Source organism: Triturus cristatus, chromosome 1_2 (genome assembly GCF_964204655.1).
Source record: "Triturus cristatus chromosome 1_2, aTriCri1.1, whole genome shotgun sequence".
Lineage (NCBI taxonomy): Eukaryota > Metazoa > Chordata > Amphibia > Caudata > Salamandridae > Triturus > Triturus cristatus.
The window spans coordinates 1,038,949,183-1,038,965,669 of record NC_140580.1 but is presented as its reverse complement, the minus strand read 5'-3'; positions in this window follow the sequence as shown (position 1 = coordinate 1,038,965,669).

Here is a 16,487-nt window from a genome sequence, read left to right as displayed (position 1 = left end):
CTGGGTGTCCTCTCTCTTGCCTTAGAAATGTAAACAATACTTTTCCACTTCCTGGGAAAACAACCTCAACTCCATCTTGTTCAACAAGTCAGGTTTGGGCATCCAAAATGAATTCTGTAAGCCTTCATTACTCTGGATTACTAACCCACACCATTCATGCACCACAGACAAAATACACATGTACTTGAGATGATAGGGCTAGGATCTGGGTAAGCCAATGGAAGAGAAATTTGACATGAGTGAGCTAGTAGGGCTTCACTCTAGTGACAAAGATAAAAAGGTTTGGCCACAACTAAGGATTCGCAAATCACGGTTACTGCCATGACCACTCTAAATGCGAAACCCATGACAGGAACACTCACGTAAAGTGACAGGACTTGGCCTCTTGCACACATACTAGATTAGTCTGAGGCAAGACTAACCAACTGGGATACCAGATGCATTAGGCACTCAGGGCATTGGAATAAAACTGTACACCATGCAGGGACATTGTTTTACCAACAGTGGGTGCTGATAGACAGTCCTGCAGGCAGGGGCGGCTCCTCCTTTTGAGCGGAGGAGTGTTGCTCCACTAAAAAATCCCCTGGAAGCCCCTGAGACGAAAAATGAAATGGTAATTAATTACCATTTTATTTTTATCCCCCGTCGCGAGCTAAGCGTCAGGACGGGAGTAGGCTGCTGCTAAGTGACAGCAGCAGGGAAGAAAGTGGACTGTTATTGCACTGTTTAAAGTGCGCATGTCTTTTTGGCTGGCCGTCTTGTGATGGACAGACAGCGGGGTTAGAGCAAGCCAAAGCCTCCAGAGCACTGTGGAGCACTGAGTGAGGCCATTCCCACCAATCCTAGTGCTACTTTCATGCTGGTGAGAGCAGTGCCAGGATTGATCAAGGGAGTTCCAGCATCTTTTTCCCGTGTCAGTGAAAGAAGAGGTCCAGAGCGAGGATGTCGTGGAGTTTGTTAAGTCAGGAGAGTTGTGGCGCAGGGCCAGTGTGGCTGATTCTGGATCCTGGGGGTCAAGGTTTGATCCCGGGTGCCGGAGGCAGCTCAGCATCACGTGACTCTGGGAAATAGCTCACTTAATCTCCCCAACAGCCCCCAGTTCCTTGAAACCCTTAAGTGGGTGATACGTTTGCGCGTTACAAATATGAATTATTATTATACACGTGTGTCCGCCACCCCCCACCCGTAGGTGCCAGCCGCCACTGCCTGCATGGTAGGATCATCCTGCCTTTATTAGCTCCCTGCTGAGCTTCAGGTCTATCAAGAACAGCCCCTCCAACTGCTCTTCTTATCACAAACTAGACTCATGTCCACCAATAGCACCGGCTGGATGTAGGTATAGGAATGTGCGCATATTATTAAATAAAGAGGCAGAAAATGTAAGTCTTTAGAAGACCAGATGCATAGTTTAGATTCTGTGAGCAGCTCAAATAAAAATGTACAGGGGTCATGTAAAATACAGAGCACAAGGCTCTCTGCAGCATGCAGGCACAAAGTGATTTCACAAAGCTCTCAAGTTGTTCCATTTCAGGCATGAGTAGGTCGCCCGCTCCTGTTTTTACATGAATGCTTGTATTATATTTTCATGATAAGTGCAGGACTGAAAGTAGAAGAATTCAAAAAAGAAAAGGACCTATAAAGATATTCATACTTGACAGTGAAGTTCAGCCAACACCTTGTGTAAGAAAGAAGGACATTTTAACCCTTAATTATAATTAATTTTGGTGATTTGTTTACAGGATTTAAATGTACCTGTTTGAGAACAAGTGAGAGGACAGATCTGTCAGTGAGTTGTCAGACTCTTCAGGAACTGAAGAAAGTGTTAATTCAATCTCAGATTTGTTTTCAGTTCCTTTATTTGCATGTCCGTGTACGAAAGAGAGATTTTCAAAACCCCTTTCTATTGCGAAAAATGTATTTAATAGGATTGCTGGCCTTTGGGGCAACGAGACTGTGAACACGTTTGTGTGCAATCTGCCACTGCTGTGTATCTGAATACAAAACCTCTTATTGTGCTGTTTTCATTACCCCGTGTTTCTTGTTCCCTGCAAATATAAACCTCCCTATGAATGCCCTAATGGTGTGTGGAGAGAAACCTCAAGGGGGCACTTTGAAAATGATGACTTACTCTGATCAGGCATTTCAAGCACCAGCTCTTCAATAGGGGAAGATAAGGCAAGAGCCTTATTGGTGGGACTAAAGTACCACTAAAGCGTCAATAACTGCCCCTTCCCACTGTGGAGAGGGCACAAGCAGGGAAGAGGCTATTGTTTTGGAACACTGAAAATTCTCTTCTGTTCCTAGGCATTACACATTAGCTGCTACAGTCATCGATTGGCTTCACAATGGCTTTTTAGAAGGCAGTTCTTCTTTGGTGGCACAATCAATGAAAACAGTAGATTCAACATAAGGATAGTGCAATAGTTGCATTCTACGGGGCAGATTTACAAGCCCCTTGCGACACCTTTGCGTCATTTTTAACATGGAAAAAGTGATGCAAAAGTGGCGCAAGGGGCTTGTAAATAAGCCCCTACGTGTCATATTTGACACTTGCAAACTTCTCTTGCTGTATTTATTGTGATGTGCACAATTTCACTGAGTAGTTTGGTTAACTCAGACCTATTCGTGACCTAAACCCCTGCTTACGCGCCGAACGGAATAATGAGTTTGGTTGCACCGAACGGAATAATGAGTTTGGTTGCACCGAACGGAATAATGAGTTTGGTTGCACCGAACGGAATAATGAGTTTGGTTTTATTTAACACATCCGATAATTATCAGATGCCCTATATAATTCAATATTCATTAAATTTAAGCAGGACAAAACTGCCGTAATTTAACGGGGGAGAAGTATACTGTATTTACCATGTCAAGCGAACTTTGGTGCGTTAAACATTAAAATCTGCATGTTATTTTCCAGAAATTTGTAATAGGTGCTACTTATCGGACCTGATAAATAACAAATCCTGTGGTATCGTTATTTTTCAGGTGCATTAACTAGCACCTATGCTGGTAATCAGGCCCTTATTAGTCTCATATCTCCAAACTATTTCACATTAATAAATGTCATATGAGAACTTTATTAAGTGAATTAAAAATATTAGAACTAGAATATGTTAAATCAAACCCCATTGCACCATTCTCCTGTGTTCGCCTTTTGCATATGGAGATGTGCTCAACATCCATTTCATCTAGTCTAAGAATAAGAAATTAATGAAGCTGAGTGAGTGGAAGATGGTGCAGTACAAGAGGAAAAGTCCCATTATCAGATACTTGTTGATGAAAGAATAGTGTCTCCTCAGTGCACACCTGGTCTATCGATTGTAATTTTATAAACTGACCTTGTGTCTTTTCCTTGTGTTTGAGGATAAGCTTACTGCTTTATCCTTGCCGAGAGATGGGCTTCAAACTACAGTATACAAAAAAGTGATGGATGGAATGCTTGAACTAATCCAAGCCACTGGTAAATACTTGGGCCGCATCCCAATCCATCGTCATGTTGCACACCATGCCACCTCAGTCTGGACCCAGCTATATATAAATCAGTCTTGGTCCTGCTCCAATCAGAACAGTCCAAACTGAACAACCAAGCCAGGTCCTCCCTGAAGTGATTGCCAGTGGTTGAGATTAACTCAAGCATTCCATCCATCATCTTGTTATTTTTGAGGTATGGGCTTCAGCATCACCTCGATGTTTCGCCATAAATGCTGCCTGCGTCTTGCAGCCCATCAACATGAAATTATACCACATCAAATAATGTAAACATAAATGTAAAGCAAAGTATTATGGAACATTCTCCCAGTAGATGACCTTTCTGCACTCTCTTAGCTAATATTATACTTGCTTTAATGTAAGATACCCTGGGTGGGTCACTGAGCTGAATTTCGGTGAGGGGTTCCCACGGACAGGCGCATACACATTTTGAAGCAATTTGTAAGCATGATGTGGGCTGAGAGAGATGACCACTGCTCAGACAACTGAAAGTACTGGGGGCCTCATTTACAAGGCCATTGCGGTGCAGGTGAGTCACTTTTTTTGACGCATCGGTAGCGCAGTGTGCCTGCCCATATTTACAATGCCACATCAAGTGACCCTGTATGACATTTAATGGCCTTGTGAATATGGGCCTCTTTCACACGTTTCTCTGCTTGAAAGGGGAGTTCCTTGGGTGTTGTCTTGGGTATTCCCGTGCAAAATCCATGGAACCTGACACATTCCCAGATTTACAAAGTTTTATAAAGCTGGGAATGCATCAGAATCCTACGCCTTCCCAGGGGCGGTGTGGGAGTGGCACAATGAGGAGAAATGCTTTTATTTCTCCTCATTTTGTCCTCTTTCTATGTGTTCTGCATTCTGTAGCTCTCATAGAAAGAGGAAAATACCTCAATGATTGTTTTTGTGCAGGGAGGTGTCCCTCCTGCCCAAAAATGATCATTCCTGCAATGCAGGCACCCTTGCAACATGATGCAGCAGTGCCTGCGCTGCTGCATGGCAGCCCATTGTGTGCCAGCACAGGGGAAAGCACATGGATGCATTGTATTGTTATTAATACAACGCATCCCTGTGCTTTTAAAATGACACAGCTTGGTGTAACAAAACGGCTTGCGGCACCACGCTGCGTAATTTTTTTGTAAATGAGGCCTTCGTTGCAGGAGTTACAACAGGTGATATTGAACCATACTTCTGGGGCCTGCATTCTCTCATCTGCCATTTTTTCTGTACATTAATAGGTTCTTAGCAACAAAGCCGGTATGTGTAAATAGGAGGTGTTAGACCTGGTATCCTTGGCGTATGTTTCCCCTGTATTTTTGCCTTTGCATCCTGTGTTCTTGTTGTGCGTTGGGCTTCGTTTTGCTGGTCTAGATACTTTGGGAACTTTGCCACTGCTGTTCAGTGCCAAAGTGCAAGTGCTCCCTTTGTAAATTATTGTTATGGATTGGTGATTCCATGATTTATTAGTCAGTCCCTAGTACACTGCACTGTGTGTGCCCAGGGCCTGTAAATCAAATGTTGCTAGTAGGCTGCTGCACTGATTGTGCCACCTACTTAAGCAGCCTATAAATGTAACTCAGGCCTGCCATTGCAGAGCCTGTATGCAGTCTGGTACTGCCATGTCGAGCTGGCAAGTGCACCCACTTGCCAGGCCATAACCCTCCCATTTCTTACATGTCAGTCACTCCTAATGTAGGAACAAGGTACCCCTGTGGGCAGGGTGCAATGTATATAAAAGGTAGGACATGCCCTGGTGTGTGTGATATGCCCTGATAGTAAAATACTGCCAATTTCGTTTTTCACTATTCCATGGCTACCTGTTCCCATTTTATAGAATGGGGAGTTTGCTTATAACATATTATAAACATTACTACACCTGGGAACAAGGTAGGAAAATAAAGTTTAGCATGCCTGAACTCAGAATATTAAAATGCATCTTTTAGTGAGGGTGATTTTTACATTCTGTGCTTGAAAAACATACTTTTAAATAGTAGGTATTTTCTTGCTTAGCCATCCAGGCTACCTCTGCTTGGGTGTGAATCTGTCTTACATCGCATCGGCGACGGTTGCCCCTGACCGGCTTGTACCATCATGTTGGCCACAACAAGAACGGTCCTGTCTCCGAGTCTGTTGACTCTTTAGCTAACCCGTACCAACATGGTTGGTTGGAATTGTTAGACTCTGTAGTGTTCAGTATTGCCGCAGCCATCAAAGGAACTATAGAGTCGGAGGAACTGTGTTTTCACGTTATTTCTGCAATTTAAAGGTTATTTTGTACAGTAATTATTTTTACAGTATTGTATGTTGGATTTTTGTCATTTTTGGTCTTGTTTGGTTTAGATAAAGTTTTACTTATTTTTCTAAACTGGTGTGGTGTCCATTTGTAGCATTTTCACTGTGTTACTGTATGCATGCACAAATTCTTTACACACTGCTTCTGAGATAAGCCTGTCTGCTCGTGCAAAGCTACCAAGGGGGGGAGCAGGGGTTGTTTTAGAAGTGTATCCCCCTTACTCTGACTAGGAAGAAGGGTCCCTACTTGGACAAAGGTACCTACCTCTGCCAACTAGAGACCCCTATTTCTAACAGGAGGGTGGTAATCTAAGCTTGGAGAGCAGCACACACTATCGAGCATGAGTTTCATAGAGATGTGATTACCAAACTAATGTCATTCATGGCTTAAGCCTCTGAAGCACGAGTTCAGGCCCTCACAGAATAGACGGATGATAGATGTCATGATGTGATGAAAGAACTACATGCCTATAGTCTCCAGAACCAGTGCCCGACCTACATATTCAGCAGCAAAGAGCTCCCAGAGGGTTAATAAAAATATACTAGAACATCTCAAGGTGATCCTAAAATTGCAGCAATTGTGCACTGTGACTATAGGTGCTGGCTGCCACGAGTTATGATGCAAACAGGTGGTGGGGGCTTTTTCTTGTTTCAGTCCTGCACACTTGCACTTAAAAGGTCTGCACTATTGGCAAGAGGGTGAAAGCCTCATGAAATCCTAATGATTCCTCAGATTTCACTGATAACATTTTATAGATGGTCTGTATTATTGTACACAGATTGTATGTAACAGTTTGTGATGTTAGCACATATTCCCTCAACATCAAGAAGTGCGTCAGTGAACGCATGCTGATCAAACACGGTTGGATGCCTAAAGCTTGGACCGCGTAAAAGAGAGTTATGCCTGTTATGTTTGAGGTTCAAGATCCACTGTGGCCTGCTAATCCGGCTATACCATTCTAGCCACCAGGTTTGAAACCGCCGAATACTTATTGATCAAAAGTAGTTTATGGATCACAAGTAGACTTACCGGTTAACCTAGGTTGCATATGTCTTGGGTCCTTTTCACAAGGATTTCCAGGAGCTTCTATGCTTTCTGACGTCAGAGCCATGCTGACCTTAGTACTTCAATGTATTCACTATGTACCTATGTATCTATGTACCTTGAATATCTCTATACTGTCAAGGTACATATATGTGGAGTAAAGTATCTATTGTAATTGATATCTATCTATGCGTATCTATACATAATTATCTTCACAATAATTTGCCAGGCGATTTTCTGACTGAAATGATTTGCGTCTTTTGAAACTCATTATTTTTGTAGTATACACCCACTTCACTGTCTTCCAGGGCAGAGCATTTTTAATTTAAGGTATTCAATATAACCCACTCTCTCTTCTTTGGACACTGACGGTTGTGGGTTGCGCTTCCAGTGCACTTTGAACAGTGAATTTATACTGTCACAATATTCTAGCATCCTTCTCCAGTCCTAAAGTGATAGCCACACTCTTCAATTTCTTCCAGCCTCTAATTATCAGTGGAAAGATGTTCTAGCCATAATTGGTTGCTTAACCTCAGGAATGCTGCTACTTCACAATATTGGTCCTGATGAAGCATCTATCAATTGACTTCTAATGGATCAAAACGTCATCTTTTATAGTACTTGAACGGCTATCAACCACCTTTATGAGAGGATCTTGTAGGTCCATTTTTAATCATGATAGTCTCTCTCTCTCTCTCTGGCTTCTAAGAGTATTGACAGACACTGTTTCCCTTTTTCATGTGCTTTCTGTTTTATGGTTTGTGCACATGTTTATCACTCGAGCACTGAGCCGTCACTCACTCACATTGGTAGCACCTACATTTTAGTTGTTTATTCTAATATGATTACTTCAATTGTCTCTCACAACATGTCTTAATTACATTGCTGATGGTGTTTGTATCATTTAATGAGCAACCTCTTTATAATGAATTATTTTGGTCCATCAGTCATTCTGCCCCTACAGTACAATTTTCATTCCAAACGAACCTGACAGAAGCATTGTGTTTTTGCAAACAGTATATTTGTAGCATGACATTTAATTCTCATTATGAAGATTCATTTTAGAACCCTCTAAGTCAGATTTACTGCCCTTTCGCATCAGAAACAGCAACACAAATGTAAAATATAGATGAGAACTCAAGACTTTTCTCTTCTCAAAAGTTAACTTGTAAACCCTGTCCTAGGAGTATTGGAAATCTTCCTACCTAAAGAAACTTCACTGTACAGCACCCAGAGACCTAATGGATATACAAGGCTAAACAAATCTAGTTACATTCCCCATGAACTATCATTCTAAAACAAGGCCTTTTTGTTCTGCCCAATAGTAATTATTGACAAACTAAAGAAGAAAACGATAAGGTAATTGTTATAATGAGGCCCAAAAGCAGGTAAGAAAGGAACTCTTCTTTATTAGTCTTCTCACCACCAAGGGTTCCAGTCAGCTGGAGGGCACAGTGGAATGTTGGCAAACACTGGCAAGGAGGAACCAACCGGGAGGAGCGGAGGGGGGAGCGCAACGTACCAATGAGAGGAGATTACAACGCACCTCCCTGCATAGGGCAAAGAAAGACAGGGCTGCTGCAGAAGGCAAAGGAGAAGGGTAAGGAGAGAAAAAGGAGGGAGGGGAAGGACGAAACGGAACAGGGGAAAAAGAGGAATATAAGAACATACAAAGTCATTTACCCAGCCTGCCTAGGAGAGTGCAGGATGGAACAATCTAATGCAAAACTTAACACGATAGTCTCTAATCCACACTGGTGTGGTTCTGGTTCTCAGAGATCTCCTGGGACTGAGTGCCTCTGACTCTCTCTCTAGATTCCCACAATTGCTGACGTCACCACCTTGTTTATGAGGAATGATTCTGTCCATGCTCCAGGTTTGACCGTTGTCCAGATGGACTTAATTTTTTCCCCACCCTAGATATTCTGCGAGGATCAGAAAACCTGGACACTTCTCTTCTGTGTGCTTTGAGCAAATCCACCCGGACCCATTCCCCTAATATTTGGTTTTTGACGTGTTTAGTTTGATCGTATCTGATCTTGTATTTGACTAGGTGTTCGCCAACTCTTCTTGAAATTTCATTGTTGTTCACCACACATGTGTCATTCTTTAACAGTACAGGAGGAGAGAGTTTAGTTTTGGGAATTCTCCCTTTGAGAGAGGTGGACGGGGAACAACCAGTCATACTATTGGGAGTGGTGCGATAAGCCCAAATTGTCTCCATCAAAGCAACACTTGCTGGTGTCCCCATTACTTCTGTTCTCTGTAGACACTCTTTGAACACCCGGTTGATCCGCTCCATTAACCCATTGGCCCGGGGACAATACAAGGCAGATTTGTGAAGAGTGATGCCCCTGTGAAAGAGAAACTCTTTCATATTGTCAGAAGTGAACTGCACTCCATTATCTGTTATGAGTGTGTCTGGTATCCCCTCTTCAAAAAACACACTTCCTAAGAACTGTGTAAGAACTCATGTGTCGATTTGATGAGCACATTTGTAGGCCACCCAGCGAGTGTGGTAGTCCACTAGTACTAAAATAAAGCGTTCATTCAATGTTTTGAGGTTGAGAGGACCTATTATGTCCAGAGCTAACTTGGACCATGGTCGATCCGGAACTTCAATAGGAGAAAGCAGAGGCTTGCGGGTTTGGTGTATTTTGTCACTGCGGCTACAGTCCTGATGTACCAATAAAAATAAACTTTAGGACTATACCTACCAATAGTCCCAATACCATTACCAAATAATCAGTCAGTTGGCAGTGAAGAAGGTTCAATCGTTTATTAAACAGAATACTCTATAGAGGAGCCTCTCCGAACCTCACCCATCAGGTGCACCGAGGAGACTGTTGGCTCGTATTCAAACATGAGGTTATATACTTTTCCGTTCAACACATACAATCACGGTAAAAGGAAAAATACCAGTTGGCCCTCGAGCTCCAAGGAAGGACCATATATGGCACACATGAGATCAGTACAAAGGCTTGACTATCTATTACACAGGAGGTCAGGAAGGGTGATTCCCTTTCGTCTTGGTGCCGGGGAGTGTAGGCACGGCGCCTCCAGGAATGCGCTTATCGTCCCCAGGACTGCATTACATCGACTCTTGCCAGCTCCAGGACCGTCTATAATCGAGATTTTTATCGTGATCCGATTACTGAGACCATCATTGTCCCGTTTGTACCAGACTCGCAAAACTCATCAATAAATATCGTTTTTGCAGAGCTGACTTTAAGTACTCTCTAATACGCAACGTATCTAACTTTGAAGATTTTATCATTTCATATAAAAATTATCCCAATGAGAGAAGTCTCGTCCTCTCACATTTATATCAGACAACCATGTTGATCTAATCTACAGTAGATCCATCCTAATAAACGAGGAACAATATAATAGTACAAGTTCCTCTGTGGCTTCCTATCTTTTATAAATCCGTGAACAACTTTTCTTTATTAAAACACAAATTTGTTGTGGCTACTCCTGACGAAGGCACCCTGTGCCGAAACGCGCGTCATGAAGAAATTCCACTTTGCCACTATTTACATTACAATATGTTGATTTATATCATGGAAAAAATTGATTTTATTTAATGTTATATAATGTTTATATCAAACCATGTACTTTATTATATGTGATTTTACATTCTTTTTGTATTAAATTTGTGAATTTTATTACGTGTTTACTTTACTCATTTCTGTACTTTATCAGTCCGAACTGACAGTCTCAAATATTGCCTGGGAATTATACTTTCCATTGTGCTTATCGTCCCCAAAGCCAGATGCGACCTTGGGTCTTAGAACAGTCAAGTAAAACAGCCTACCTTCAACTGCTACCAGTAACTCAGATGAGCTGGGGCCTGATAGCTGCACGTGATCAACACGTGATCTCGGACAGTACTCGAGCATATGATCAGAAGATGGCGTCTGTATGGTTCTCGGCCTACTCTTTTCGCAATAGATATACGTGGAGGAAAAAACGAATTTCCTCCAAGCAAAAGCATATATATGTCAAACAAGGGAGTATACGTATAGATGCATCATGCTAACATAATATAGGTCCAATACCCCTTATATACGGGAGATCTACTTTTTTATCCCTCAGAACAGCCCTTTTAGCATGATGTAGCTAATACAAACAGTTCAATCTTCAAATATTCCCTCATCAATCTGCATTAAGTCTTTGAGCTCCTGCTGAACTAGCTGGGCCTTTACCGCTGTTGGGTATGGACCAGACACAGAAGAAGTGAGTTTTGTCGCGCAATAAGAGCAACATGCAGGTCCACATTGTACACAAACACAACATGTGAATATGATACCGGCTATGCATGCCAGCACCATCAAAACTTTCCATCCCCTAGTAGACAGCAAACCCCAGAACCAACCAGAGAGAAACCATGTACCAGTTTCTACATGTATATCGGAAGCTAAACGATGTAGCTTCTGTATAGCCAAATGGATGGAAGGGGCGGAGTCAGGAATATAAACACAGCAAGAGCTGCCAATCACACGGCATGCTCCTCCTCGATCTGCCAAGATAAGGTCCAAAACCATACAGTTTTGAAGCGAAATGAGTCTGGTCGCCTGTAGCTCTACTGTTATATTGGTCAGTATTCCTGCAGTAGTGTTAATTACCCCTTCAACTACACCAGACAAGCGTCATACTTCTCGGCTAGTAAGCTAAGGCCCCCAAAAGGGTAACACTCCCTTCATAATGTCATTAAAATGCTGCAGTGGAGTATCGGTCTGATCTATATCGGTGGTATCTATCTCCCTTCTATGTCTCCTACTAAGCACACTACGTTTATCTAGTCGGTGATCCTTGTGATAATTAGAAGGGGCAATATAGACTGGAGGGTACAGGAAGGACAGGTAGCAACGTCCAGTCCAACCTAGCGGAAGCCAAGTATAGGCACTTTCTCCACAGACAAAATATACATTAGGAGGGGTTAGCAACGGAGGACTGCTAAAAGTACGCAACTGGTAAGTGTAATTACATCGGCTTTCTCCTGCTGATATATACCCTGCTCCTTGAACCCAAAACGTAGAAGTACTATTTAATACAGGCACTGGAATAGCCCTATCTTCAGTAACATTACGGTCCTGAAAGTGTCGATAATATTGAGTAAAATTGAATTCAACAAAGTCCATAATTTCATTTTTCAACCAAGTGGTATTTTCATACATTATATACATATTCATACAAGCATTCGGATATAAAGTTCCCGCTCCATCGTTCCCTTCGGGGTTAAATCCTTGATGAACCTCAATATATGCTAAAAACATTTCATAATCCCTCTTTGAAAACCTTTGAGAGTCCACAGTGTAATGCATGTACATCATAGAAAGCAATTTGAACCAAGCCTCGCAACTGCCTAGATGAGACAAAGGTAGGGATATAAATAAGTTGTGCTTGTGCATAACAGATGGTAAAAGAACACAAACCCAGCCATTTGTAGTATTGGTAGCACTGTGTGCTTGATGAAGCATTTCAATGAATACATTTTCCACATAGGTCTGACAATGCCTTTCCTTATGAGGGGCTAAAGTATGAAACACATGTTCTGGAGGTGGGGTAGTTGTTCCTAAAACAGTATGCATAGGGTGGCAAAATTCCAAATATATGAACACTCCCAGTAATATAATTAGCAATATTGCTCTAGTAGCTACAAATGCAATATTAACACGATTGGTCCAACTAGAAAAAACAGGCATACATGCAGGAAAATAGTGTGGTACAAAAGGACGTTCCTCTTCAGGAACAAAACGAGCAAAGGGATACATGCTAACTAATAGTCCAACAATAAACTGGGGCAATGCAGTCCAACCTGCCAGAGGGTGCTTCTTTCCTGTGTCCGTTTAGAGCCTCACAGGCAGGCTCCTATCGTTCATCTCAGATAATACCAATACAAAATTCTCACGTTGGAGTTATGTTCTCACACAACCCTTGAAGAAAACACAACCTGGGTCCCTTTGAACATAAAACTCAGTCTTTCTTTCTGAACAGAGCAAACAAATGTTCAAGGCTCTCAACGCGTTCAGTCCAGTGTTTTGCTCAGTACACCAGAAGCGTATCTAACAGACATTCATAGCACAAGTCTGTACCCTATCACTCAAGTCTCTCCCTATCTCCTACCGTGTTCACCTGGTGTACCGTATTGTTTTTCTGGGCCACAGGTTGTAGCGAGTATGGCCAGGCACTTCTTGATCAGAGAACAAAACAGGGGATGACGAATCCGGTGAAACAGGGGTACTGTGAGCCTCTGGGTTAGCTGCAGGAACAACAGAATCTGGGGCGATCAATTGTGCTGATGACAGAGCACCTTCCGAGCCCGGGGCACCTTCTCCTTGCCCTTCTCCAATTACCCGGGCGTCAGAAAAAGGGATGAATCGAGGAACTAGCTCACCTTCCTGAGTCAGAACCCCGTCCTGGATTCGCTGATCATATGGAAGCGGGAGGGGTAGTTTTTTTAGATGTGACACATGAATCCAGTGTCGCTTGCTATTCACTTTTACCGCCGTCCGCGTAGCCAACAGGACTTGAAACGGTTCAGACCAATGAGGATCCAAGCTGGATTTTCGCTGATAGTTACAGACCAGAACCCACTGTCCTGGTTCCAAACGATGTGCAGGACCCTCCGACAGGGGCTGCAAAACTGCTGAGACCTGTTGATGAATGGAACGAAGATCTTTAGTCAAAGCATACAAATAGTCTGTCAGCATAGGATACTCTATATCAAGGAATGTTCTGGGTCTCGGGACGTCCCAAACATTAGCAGGGTGCCCAAAAATGACCTCATACGGAGACAAACCAAAACGAGAATGGGGGGTAACTCGTATTGACATTAATGCCAGTGGCAGAGCATCTGGCCACTTTAATCCAGTACTTTCTTGAACTTTAGCTAATTTGAGCTTTGATATCCCATTATACTTCTCGACCAACCCAGCGGACTGGGGGTGTCGAGCCGCATGGAATTTCTGTTTAATCTGTAGTCCATTGCATATATGTCTGATGAGTTCTGCATTAAAATGTCTTCCGGTATCACTCCAGATCACACGAGGCAATCCGTAGCGAGGGAAGTACTCCTTTACCAGCGCTTTTGCCATTGCCAAAGCAGTACTTTATTTTGTCGGGTAGGCTCCCACCCACTTACTGAAAGCGCATACCACGGCCAAGACATACTTCAGATTGTTGACGCGCTCCAGCTGGATATAATCTATTTGAAGCACCTCAAAAGGCAAAGATGGGGGTGCAAAGTTTCTGCTAAGAACAGGCTCCCTGCCCCCCGGATTATGTCATAAGCAAACCATGCAATATTGTACCAAATGAGCAGCGGTCCTAGAAATATTGGGATTGTACAATACAGGATCTAATAATGCACAAAAAATAATTCAGCCCAATATGAGCTGAACCATGTGCCATTGTTACCACCGCATTCACTAAAGCATTAGGCAATAGCCACCGCTGCTTTTCTGTTAGATCAATCCAACAACCATCTGCATCTAATCTCCCAATTCGCTCTTTCCAGTGAGCCAGTTCAATAGGGGTAGCTTCTTTCTGTATTTCTCGGACACTCTCCATGGTATTATCAAACATCTCTGTTTCAGCCACCCACCTAGCAGAGCTAGTCACAAACATTGGGGTCAATTTGGATTTCGCAGTTTCCTTAGCGACTTGATCGGCAACGGCATTACCCTCCCCCACTGCATCAACCACTGCCTTGTGTGCACTACATTTGACTACAGCCACTATTTCTGGTAACGTCAATGCTGTCAGTAATCGCAAAATCAAAGGGCCATGCTGTATTTGCTGACCATGAGAAGTAAGAAAACCTCTTTCTGCCCAAAGTCTACCAAAACTATGAGCCACGCCGAAGGCGTACTGGCTGTCAGTGTAAATATTTACTCGCAGTCCTTCACTTAACTCACAAGCCCGAAACAATGCCACAAATTCAGCCGCCTGTGCTGACTGATAGGGTACTCGAGAAGCCTCAACTATAGTGTGAAGAGTAGTTATCGCATATGCAGCAGTTGTCGTGCCATCTGGTAACTTAAAACAAGAGCCATCGACGTACAACTCCCCTTGGGGGTCAGATAGAGGAGTGTCAGTCAGGTCTACTCGTCCCTTCGTTTCTTTCTCAGTCCGAAATATACAATCATGAACATCATTGTTCTTTTCATTCGAAGGGAGGGGTAGTAACGTTGCAGGGTTCAGAGTGACACATCGTTTAATCGTAATATGTGGAGCAAACAAAGTCAATTCGTATCCAGTAAGACGCGCACTCGTAAGGTGCTGGGTCTTTGTTTTGTTCAATAATGTATCCACAGCATGCGGTACCATCACTGTGAGGTCAGTGTTCAAAACGAGCCCGTCCGACTGTCGAATAGCCACCGCAACCGCAGCAGTAGCTCTTAAACAGCTAGGAAGTGCTCTGGCGATGTTATCCAACACTGCAGAGAAATAGGCACAAGGTCTCTGCTTACCACCAAATCCTTGTGTTACCACAGAAAGTGAGCAACCGTCCACCTCGTGTACGTAAAGCACAAAAGGTTTTCGGTAGTCAGGAGTACCAAGAACAGGTGCAGAACAAAGCGCAGATTTAAAAGAGTCAAAAGCATCTTGACAAGCATCAGTCCAGGGTAAAGGTTCATGCACATCTTTAGTGGTTAAATACAGAAGAGGTTTAGTAAGAAGGGAAAAATTAGAGCTCCATTGGCGACAGTAAGAGGTTATGCCAAGAAATGCACGAACATCACGCTGAGTACGAGGTACAGACATATTAAAAATGGTATTTACACGCTCAGGGGTTAGTCTCCTCCCCTCCTTCGACAGTAGATGACCGAGGTAGGTCACCTCCTGTCGACAATATTGAAATTTAGAAAGGGAGACTTTATTGCTGTTAGCAGCCAAATGAGACAATAATAATACGGTGGCCTTCTTACAACCTTCCTCGGTATGAGAAGCCATTAACAAATCATCTACGTATTGCAAAAGCACATTACCAGGGGGCAAGACCAAATCATCCTACAATGTTTCCAACGCTTGACTATAAATACTAGGACTCTCTGTGTACCCCTGGGGAGCGCGGCAGAACCGGAAGCTGCGACCAGACAATGAGAAGTCGAAAATATGATGGCTATCAGGATGAATCGGAATGCTAAAGAAAGCGTTCTTTAAATCAATCACAGAGAAATATTTAGCAGTAGGAGGAATCATAGTGAGAATAGTAGTGATGTCTGAAACCACAGGGTATTGGGGCACCACTATTTTATTAATTTCACACAAATCAATCAAAAAACGATAGGTATCAGCATGATCAGGATCGCTTCCAGCAGGGGCTCTCTTTAAGATAGGTAAACTATGGCTGTTACACACATTAGCAGCTGTCTCTTCCACCACACCCTTTTTTTTACCAAATCTTGTATGATGGAGAGCAAAGCCTTCTCGCCTGCCAGAGAAATTTTGTACTGAGGTATACGAGGAAGCCAAGCATTTTGCTTCAAAGTAATAGAGACGGGCGGAATCTTTAATAATCCTACATCTGTGTCACCAGTGGCCCACAATGTTCCTGGAATAGCAGCACACTCAGGAGGGAGGGGTTCATTTTTAGAGAAACACTGCAAAGCATGCTTCCCAAGGGAATTAATAGTCAAGTAAACACAAT